At 38.4% G+C, this 10,147-nt stretch overlaps 1 protein-coding gene across 1 annotated transcript in view; it reads right to left on the minus strand.

The window, feature by feature from the left end:
- Window positions 1-9,669, minus strand: part of LOC118818131 (carbohydrate sulfotransferase 8-like) — a 251,329-nt gene extending 241,660 nt beyond the window's left edge. Inside the window, exon 1 of the mRNA XM_036585279.1 lies at window positions 9,556-9,669. The gene's annotated coding sequence lies outside the window, so the exon portion shown is untranslated. The remainder of the gene's footprint in view (window positions 1-9,555) is intronic.
- Between the last annotated feature and the right edge of the window lie 478 nt (window positions 9,670-10,147).

Genomic DNA, 10,147 nt, shown 5'->3' on the forward strand with positions numbered 1-10,147 from the left:
GATAAAGTAAAACAATAAAGATCGTCTTTTGTCAAATAAGGATTTACAAATCACGCTTTAACTTCCAGTTAAGCTTTGTGAAAATACTCTGGTATCAAATAAATTTAGATTGCAATAATCTGAATAATTCATAATTTCAAAATTAAAATAGGTTAATTGTTATTATTATTGTTATAAAAATTATTATAAGTACGAGTAATAGTGGTGGTAAATGTAATAGACATAATGTTGTTCCACTGTAAAATTACAGGAAATTACTGATTGCTAGCTGCATTATTTTCACAGTAGTTTTCTGTACCATATTAACAGTAAATAACAGTAAAGCAGCAACAGTATGCTGTGACTTTACAGTCGCCTGGTATACAATATTACTGTGATGTAGCTTTGCTGTGCATAATAAGCTGCAATTAAAGTACAGTAGTATTCTGTATTTTTACAGAGATGTATTTTTTTTTTACCTGTGTTGCAAATACGGTAATAAATTAACTATTAATATTTGATCAAATATGTATTTTCAAAATGCAAATGCACACTTACAAGACACTTTAACTCTGTGTCTCATTTGCACAAATATGACCAAAAAATGGCAACACAGCAAAAGCCAATAAACAATAAAACCTCAGTGTTCCAGCATTAAACAACAAGTTGTGAAAGCCTGAATCATTTTAAAGTGTTTGAAATATTTACACCTGTTCAGCTGTCAATTTGTCAGAAGAGTTAGTTTCACAATAAAATGATGAATACAGTATTTCACTGTAAAAAAAACAATGTTAAATGTTGTGAAAAAAATCTGTGTAGTTGTCATTATTAGCAGTAGTGCAGTGTTGCTCAGTAGCTCTTCATTTTGCTGGGATTCAGTGGGCACAGCAGGTGAATTCTAAACACCCAGAAAAAAAAATGTTTTCCTCTCTCACAAAATGAACTTATCTAGTCTGAATTGAGAGGCAGCTTAGCCGAGGCAGGCCGAGCCGCTGTACGCCCCGCGACCCTCGCGACCTCTGATAATTGTGTTGACTTCCGTTCTGATTCAGGAGCGAGAGGAGTTTGGATAACACTGACTGCAGCGTTATTATGAAGTTGAGGTTCATGCAAAAAGATTAAAAAAAAAATTAGATTCACAAAAAAGGGCTCAAGTGGAGTTTGTACAGACATGCAGTGCAAGTTTCTCTGCTGCGGTACACAGTAAACCCAGCAGCTCTGCGCTCACTCAGACTCTGTCCTGATGAAAAGGACACGATGAAAAGGATCTGCACGGCTGCAGAAAGGACGACACGCTGATTACGCTATAGACACTGCGCTGTGAAGTGGATATAATTCACCTGTTTCACTGAATAAAGCACTTTGCACTGAGTTAATCTTTTATGACTCGTTGCAGTTGTTAGTACAGCGGGCTGTATTTCATCTGTAAGTATGCTCAGCTTATCTCAAACGCTGTTGTTTCTTATGAATGTCTTTATAGTATGAATTCACTGCAAAAGACAGTGCGCCGGATCAGCGCTCTTTGATATGAAGGAGAATTCATAGTCGGTTCTACGATCAGAAGTTGACCAGGCCCTGAGGCAGCAAAGCAGCCCCAGGCTATAACACTTCCACCACCATGCTTCACAGTTGGTATGAAGTTCCTCTGATCAAATGCAGTCTTGAACATGAACATGGCTTCTGGTACTGTGGCCAAACAACTCTGTCTGTCTATTATTATGGAAGTCTGGGTCCTTGCCTAGATATTCAATAGCAAACTTTAGTCATGCCCTGATTTTGTTTTTAGACAGCAAAGGCTTCCTCCTGGTGTCCCTTCCATGTAGGTCAGCTGGGAGAAATGTTCAGCTGTTCCTCCAGGAAGAATTCTTTCAACTTTGCAGTGTTTAAGGGTTTTTTTTTGTATGTACAGCCTCAAATCCCCTCACATCATTTTGATGAAATTCACATCTGGGCATTGACAGACTGGGCCATTCCATAAACCATTTGGACCCTAATAACCCAAACGGTTTCTCTTTCTTCCTTTTGAGCCATTCCTTGGTAGATTTGCTTGTATGTTTGGGATCATTATCTTGTTGGAAGCTCTAGCTCTCCAACTTTCTTCCAGATGGCCTCACATTTTCCTTGAGCACTCTCTTTGAAATGGAAGAGAATGCATAGTCAGTTCTATGATTGGAAGTTGACCAGGCCCTGAGGCAGCAAAGTAGCCCCAAGCTGTAACACTTCCACCACCATGCTTTACAGTTGGTATGATATTCTTCTGATCAAATGCTTTGATTTTTGCCAAACATGAACTTCTGGTACTGTGGCCAAACAACTCTATCTTTCACTCATCTCTCCATAGCATATTGTTACAGAAGTTCAGGTCTTTGCCTGGATATTTATCAGTAACCTTTAGTCTTGCCCTAGTGTTCTTTTTAGATCACAAGGGCTTCCTCCTGGCTCAGCTCCCATGTAGGTCAAATTTGTGCAGTCGTTTTCTAATGGTAGATGCATGTGCTTTTACATCAACAGTAGCAAGAGCTAACTGCAGATCCTGTGATGAAATTTTAGACCTCTTAAAGATTTCCTTTACCATCTTAAGGTCTTACTGTTGGGTTAAATTTGTTGGGGCAGCCAGGCTGACGGAAAGTTTTAATGAAATATTCCTGATTAATAATCAATAAACTAAATATTAGCTAACTTGAGCATTTGGAGATCTCATAAAAAAGGCTATAGACTGCATGCATTTGGAATATCACCTCTAAAGAGGATGAACTCAATGAACTCTTTTCAAAAAAGAAACTGTACAAAGCGTAGCTACAAATTATGGCTGAAAGGAAGGGAATTGTTGGATGACAGTATAAACTATAGCTGAAGTGAAAACTAATAAAAGGGGAATTGTGTTAGATGACAGTACAAATTATAGCTGAAGTGAACTCTTGAACTTGGGTGAAGAAGCTGTGTGAGATGACCCTGTAAAGATGGAACAGCCTGGTACAACCAGGTCAGAATGGTTTTTTAAAAAAGCACATTATGAGTGTTTGGTTTTAAGGGTTTCCAAAAAGGATGCACGGTTTGGAAACAATGGGGACTAAAGTGGTATGGAATTGTGTAAAAAGGGGTGGGGTGATTACTTCATCACCCCAAAGGGCAATAAAGAGGGATGCCTCGAGATGATATGCATTGTGGTTGCCCGGGAACCATCTTGCCACTTAAAGCTCAACAAAGAGAAAGGCTTTTCCTTCCTTGCACAAGAACTCAGCGGCTGACGTCTTTTAATTCCTTTTTCATTCCTTTTTATCCTTTTTTACTTTTTGTTGATATTATTTTATTCCTTTAATTCTTAATTCCTTCTTTAATTCCTTTAAAGAAGTTAGACTACAGTAAGTTAGGGCAATAGCATAAAACATACATACATACATCATCTAGACCGCTTATCCTTCTGGGTGTGGGGTGCTGGAGCCTATCCCAGCTATCATTGGGCAGAAGGCAGGATACACCCTGGACAGGTCTCCAGTCCATCACAGGGTAGACAGACAGACAGACAGATACAATCACACACACTCACACCTATGGGCAATTCAGCATGTCCAATTGGCCTGACTGCATGGCTTTGGACTGTGGGAGTACCCGGAGGAAACCCACACAGACATGGGGAGAACAGGCAAACTCCACACAGAAAGGACCCTGGTTGCCCGGCCAGGAATCGAACCCAGGCCCTTCTTGCTGTGAGGCAACAGCGCTACCCACTGCGCCACCGTGCCGCCCAGCATAAAACGTATTAGAGATATTCATATATGTCTCGCGACATGGCCTAGACAATTTGGCAGTGGTTTTAAATTTCCACTTGCAGATGACCTTCCAGACAGTGGCATTTGATAAGAAGAACCTTATACCAACTGTAAAGCATGGTGGTGGAAGTGTTATGGTTTGGGGCTGCTTTGCTGCCTCAGGGCCTGGTCAACTTACAGTTATAGAATTGACTATGAATTCTTGTTCATACCAGAGATTGATTTATTATTATGGAAGTCTTCTTGAATCCCTTCCCAGACTCACAGGCATCTACAACCTTTATTTTGAAGGCCTCTTTCCATCTAACAAAGAGCGAACCAGACAGATGTCTGAAGTTAAATAAGTTCCTCCAACATATTCTAATGGTGTTCTCATCACTAGCACCTCATATATCACCTTATCTATCACCTCTGTTTACATGAAGACTTAATATCGGTATCTACAAATATGTTGAAAAAGTCGGAACTTTTCATGGGGTACTTATTTCTTCTAAAACTCACTAGACAAAAGCTCGTTTCTTCCCTAAATGAAGACATGACTGCCTTTCTCTGGAATATATTCACAGGTAAGTACTTTTTCCTTTCCTTTTTAATTTTAATTACACAATTAAACATATTCTGTAGACTTCCCACCATTACTGCTCAGAAATATAAACTGCTTAAATTTTTCAGTTTTGGACATGATTTGGAAATGCCTGTGCCCTTTATATTGTGTGTAAATTCCATGATGATTGGACCAAAAGAAATGGCCCAAAATTACTTGGAGAAACGTCTGGTTCCATTGACTAAGTTTGAAAGGTAAGCACGTTTTTTCCTTCTCCTGTAAAATTACCATTGTGGAGACATGAGGTTTTCTTCTCACAGCAGCATATGTATTTGTATATTCAAACAATAGAACATGAGAGGGAGTGTGTTATCACAAAATATAATCACAGGTGTGATGTTATTCGTGATAACACACAATCTCAAGTGTTTTATTGCTTTTATGCAACAGTTAAATAAATAAAGTAAGAAATAAATCAATTGGGCCGTGAACGTGTCATTTAATATGTTTCAGTGTTAGCAATTCTTTCCTTCTAATTATAGTTCCTTAACAAGCAGCTCGTTGCTACGTCAGAGTAACGAACTCCGCTCACTCACTGCTCAGTCTGCTGTAAGCCTCGCCTTTGAAGTACAGACTGAGCCATAAAACTGCCACAATATCAAGTTTAGCTCAGTTTTGTCATTTTTTGCTAGATCAATATTAATATGAATGAATAATATCAGCTTGGCCAGAACTAACTGTTAAGTATATATATATATATATATATATATATATATATATATATACAGTGGTGTGAAAAAATGTTTGCCCCTTCCTGATTTCTTATTCATTTGCATGTATGTCACACTTAAATGTTTCAGTTCACCAAACAAATTTAAATATTAGACAAAGATAACAGAAGTAAACACAAAATGCAGTTTATAAATGAAGATCTTTATTATTAAGGGAAAAAGAAATCCAAACCTACAGGGCCCTGTGTGAAAAAGTGATTGCCCCCCCCATTAAAACATAAATTAACTGTGGTTTATCACCTCTTTGGAAAGCTGAGTTCAATTTCCCTAGCCACACCCAGGCCTGATTACTGCCACACCTGTTCTCAATCAAGAAATCACTTAAATAGGACCTGCCTGACAAAGTAAAGTGGACCAAAAGATCCTCAAAAGCTAGACATCATGCTGCGATCCAAAGAAATTCAGGAACAAATGAGAAACGAAGTAATTGAGATCTATCAGTCTGGAAAAGGTTATAAAGCCTTTTCTAAAGCTTTGGGACTCCAGCGAATCACAATGAAAGCCATTATCCATAAATGGCGAAAACATGGAACAGTAGTGAACCTTCCCAGGAGTGGCCGGCTGACCAAAAGACTGGGCAAAAATGGCCTGCATGGCAGAGTTCCAAGACAAAAACCACTGCTGAGCAAAAAGAACATAAAGGCTCGTCTCAGTTTTGCCAGAAAACATCTTGATGATCCCCAAGACTTTTGGGAGAAAACTCTGTGCACTGACGAGACAAAAGTTGAACTTTGTGGAAGGTGTATGTCCCGTTACATCTGGCGTAGAAGTAACACAGCATTTCAGAAAAGGAACATCATACAAACAGTGAAATATGGTGGTGGTAGTGTGATGGTCTGGGGCTGTTTTGCTGCTTCAGGACCTGGAAGACTTGCTGTGGTAAATGGAACCATGAATTCTGCTGTCTACCAAAAATCCTGAAGGAGAATGTCTGACCATCTGTTTGTGTCAAGCTGAAGCACACTTGGGTTCTGCAGCAGGACAATGATCCAAAACACACCAGCAAGTCCACGTCTGAATGGCTTAAGAAAAACAAAATTAAGACTTTTGAGTGGCCTAGTCAAAGTCCTGACCTGAATCCGATTGAGATGCTGTGGCACGACCTTAAAAAGGCAGTTCATGCTCGGAAACCCTCCAATGTGGCTGAATTACAACAATTCTGCAAAGATGAGTGGCCAAAATTCCTCCACAGCGCTGTAAAAGACTCATTGCCAGTTATCGCAAACGCTTGACTGCAGTTGTTGCTGCTAAGGGTGGCCCAAACCAGTGATTAGGTTTAGGCGGCAATCACTTTTTCACACAGGGCCCTGTAGGTTTGGATTTCTTTTTCCCCTTAATAATAAAGACCTTCATTTATAAACTGCATTTTGTGTTTACTTGTGTTATCTTTGTCTAATATTTAAATTTGTTTGGGGATCTGAAACATTTAAGTGTGACAAACATGCAAAAGACTAAGAAATCAGGAAGGGGCAAACACTGTTTCACACCACTGCATACATTATATATATATATATATATATATATATATATATATATATATATATATATATATATATATATATATATAGTGGTGGAGGGCAGCTCTGTCACAGATGCGGCAGCCTAATACCGACATAGATATATAAAATTATAGAGACGCCCACCAGGAGTGAGCAGAGAGATCCTGCATGGTGAGAAAAAGTGCACATGGACTTGTAGCCTACTAACTCTCACTTCTCTCCACACAGCTTAAAGAGAAAGACCTCCTAACCCCACTCCTAGCCCCGATCAGTCCTGAAAGAGACTCCAGAGGCCCACAGGATCATCAGTACCAGCTCAAACATCTCACCTCTTGCCATCCACAGCCTGCTCTGCAGATCGTAATAATAATTTCATCTCTTTCACTCTGCATGGAGAAAAAAGAGGCAATCGAATCATTCCATTACGCTGCGCAGCGTAGCGATTTGGCAAATCTGCCTTGTGCTGGAGGTGAATGAATATTGACAAAGAGACACAGATGCATATGGAGCGGCCAGTCAATCAGCTAATGGCTGGCAGGGAGTTTGACGGACAGGCGCGGCGGCAGTGGCTCATTAATCTGAAGCGGTTCGGAGCTAATTGTCCTTATTTGCACCAGCCGCTGACCTCAGATCAGATAAACAAGGGCCGAGTGATTCGAGATTAGAGATAATAATCAGACTGAGTGCTGCTGAACTCTGGAGGTGCGGAGTCAGTGGAGTCAGCAGAGGTAGGTGCGCTGTGCTGTCCGTCAAAAGTTTGAGGACACATTTAAAAATCGAGCATGTTTTCTTTGAAAGTTGAAGGGGAACTCCACCAATTTTTTAATTTCCTGCATAAATAAATGGTTAAAAAAAGGCATTCAAGAGAAACTTGACTCTTGACTCACCCGACTTGTGAGTCAGAATTATTCACAGTGGTGTTAATAGGAACCGGACGTCCAAAACAGCTAAAGACTCCCTCACGGAAAGTGCAAAAATTACAAAGTGGTTCCAGATATGCTACCTAATGCCTGACACACTGTTTTACAATACTTTTGAGGGTATTTAGGCCTAAAACGTGTTTTTAAGATGGACACAGATGGACAGATACATGCATGACATTGCAGGGCTAAACAGCCCCTCAAAAAAAAACAAAAACATTTCATTATGTATTTTATGACATGTTTTACCATAATCAATACTACAGATTTTGAAGACATCATGCCTTCTGGTTCTCATCACCAAAGAAATCTGACTTCCTCTACCGTGAGTCATTTCACAATAACTCTCTGTTTAAATATGTTGCCTCAGGGTAACAAACCCATTTCACCTACTTTACAATGTCATAATACATATTTAATGATGATGGATTTGTTAGTAATGAAAGGAAGAGTTTAAATAAACCCAAAACTTGAGTTAACTTTTAAAAATTCAGTATCGTATACTTAATTTTTGTGTTATGAGAAATTGCTGAAATAGATTTGTTGCCTTGAAGCAACACTGTACAACTATGAAATAGATTTAGCCAGTAGTGAGGTGTCACGTCAGCCACATCAGACGACTTCACAGTTGTTGTTTGGTTTGTCATTTGGAATTAAATTCTTCTATTATTATTATTATTCTTCTTTTTTTTTTTATTAAGAGTCCTTTTGTGTTTTTGTTATTTTGGAAATCTAAAAGCATTTTGAAGTGTAACTCTTATTTGTGGTTTTAAATGATTGTTCAAAATCAAACGTTATGTAAACATGATTTCTTTGGAATAGCACGAAATAGAATTTGTCTTTTAAAAGAATTCTTATTATATGTCATATATATATATGTCATATTATATGTTACCTAGTATTTGAACATGAACAGATTGTTTCTTTTTTATTTATTTATTTATTTTTAATTTTCCAGTATAACACTTGGTATCATTTCAGTACCAATATATGCACAAATTTATTCAGTATTGTCATTATATGCCGTTACGTGCGGCTCCTTGTATAGTCATTATTGCACTGCCTTTTTTATCTCAGGTTATAGATCATATTGCAGATTTTTGTATATTTCTATTTGTATATATGCCTGTAGATTGTTTTTTTGGATATATTCTTCTTTTTATCGTGTGTCACCCTAATTATTATAACTGTCCTGTGTTGTGTGACTGATACTGGGTGCTAAATTAAAGTATCTATCTATCTATCTGTCTGTCTGTCTGTCTGTCTGCCTAGCTACCTGCCTATCTATCTATCTATCTATCTATCTATCTATCTATCTATCTGTCTATCTGTCTGTCTGTCTGTCTGTCTGTCTGTCTGTCTGTCTACCTGTCTGTCTGTCTACCTGTCTGTCTGCCTAGCTACCTGCCTATCTATCTGTCTGTCTATCTGTCTACCTGTCTGTCTGCCTAGCTACCTGTCTATCTGTCTATTTATCTATCTATCTATCTATCTATCTATCTATCTATCTATCTATCTATCTATCTATCTATCTATCTCCTTTCCATTTTTGCACATTGTTGACTCAAGCGACCAACCCCGGCCGGTATTATTTTTTAGAAATTGATTTTGATTTTTGTTTTTGGGCTTATTTTATACACAAAGAGTGAACATTGCTCTGTGTGCAATGGTTCACAGAAGAATACAGTCAAATTATTATTTCCATAAAACCTGCTCTTCACACTGAGGAAGACAATCATGATGAACACTGATGAACATGAACATGTTGAGCACATTAACACAGCTTATTTATGCTGTCAACCTATGCAGGAAATGTTTGTCCTTTCATAACTGAAAATAACGGTAAAAAGTTGGAGAGGAAGAGATTATAACAGTTATATCTCTCACATATTCAAATGCACTTGATCTTCTGAAACCTCCTGCAAACACTCAGGCTCCAAACAGACACCATGCTAACAGCTAGCGTCAATAGGAGGGCTGCTATCAGTATAGGAATAAATATGTGATCATTCACTGATCATTTAATGACATCTTCAATAAGGAAACGCTTACCTTGCATTCGATTCAGTTCCATTTCAGTAACATCATGACTTATTCAGCTTCATACATTTCATACTTTAATTGAAAAGATCTGTATTCGTTCTTACATGCGTGATCCTCCCTGAATGTGTGTAGCGCTGCAGCTGGTGAAATTGAGGCGAGTTAGCACATGAGCAGACCTAACCAGTCTGGCAAGATTCAATATTTTTAAATCTGTTTTTATATCATAACACAGTGGTTGCGTATGAAACATTCCCATGACGGCAACACCAGACGGTGTTAAATATCTCAGATATTTCAACACTTAGAGACAGAACTGTGGTATTTCCAAACATGGAAAGCAAATAAGACTGTGCTGCTGTGCAGTTGACAAAGCAAGAAACACTCACATACTGAACGTTACAGTACATATAAAAAAGCTGAGTTTTAATGAAGCGGGAAATTTTAACAAATGAAGTGGCTCTAATGAAGTACAAGGTAGGTGTTTCAAATAAAGTGACCAAGAAGTGGAAGTACAGGGTAGGTGTTTCTAATAAAGTGGCCAGGGTGTTCCTAATAAAGTGGCCAGTGAGTGGAAGCACATGGTAGGTGTTTCTAATAAAGT

Source organism: Colossoma macropomum, unplaced genomic scaffold (assembly GCF_904425465.1).
Source record: "Colossoma macropomum unplaced genomic scaffold, Colossoma_macropomum, whole genome shotgun sequence".
Lineage (NCBI taxonomy): Eukaryota > Metazoa > Chordata > Actinopteri > Characiformes > Serrasalmidae > Colossoma > Colossoma macropomum.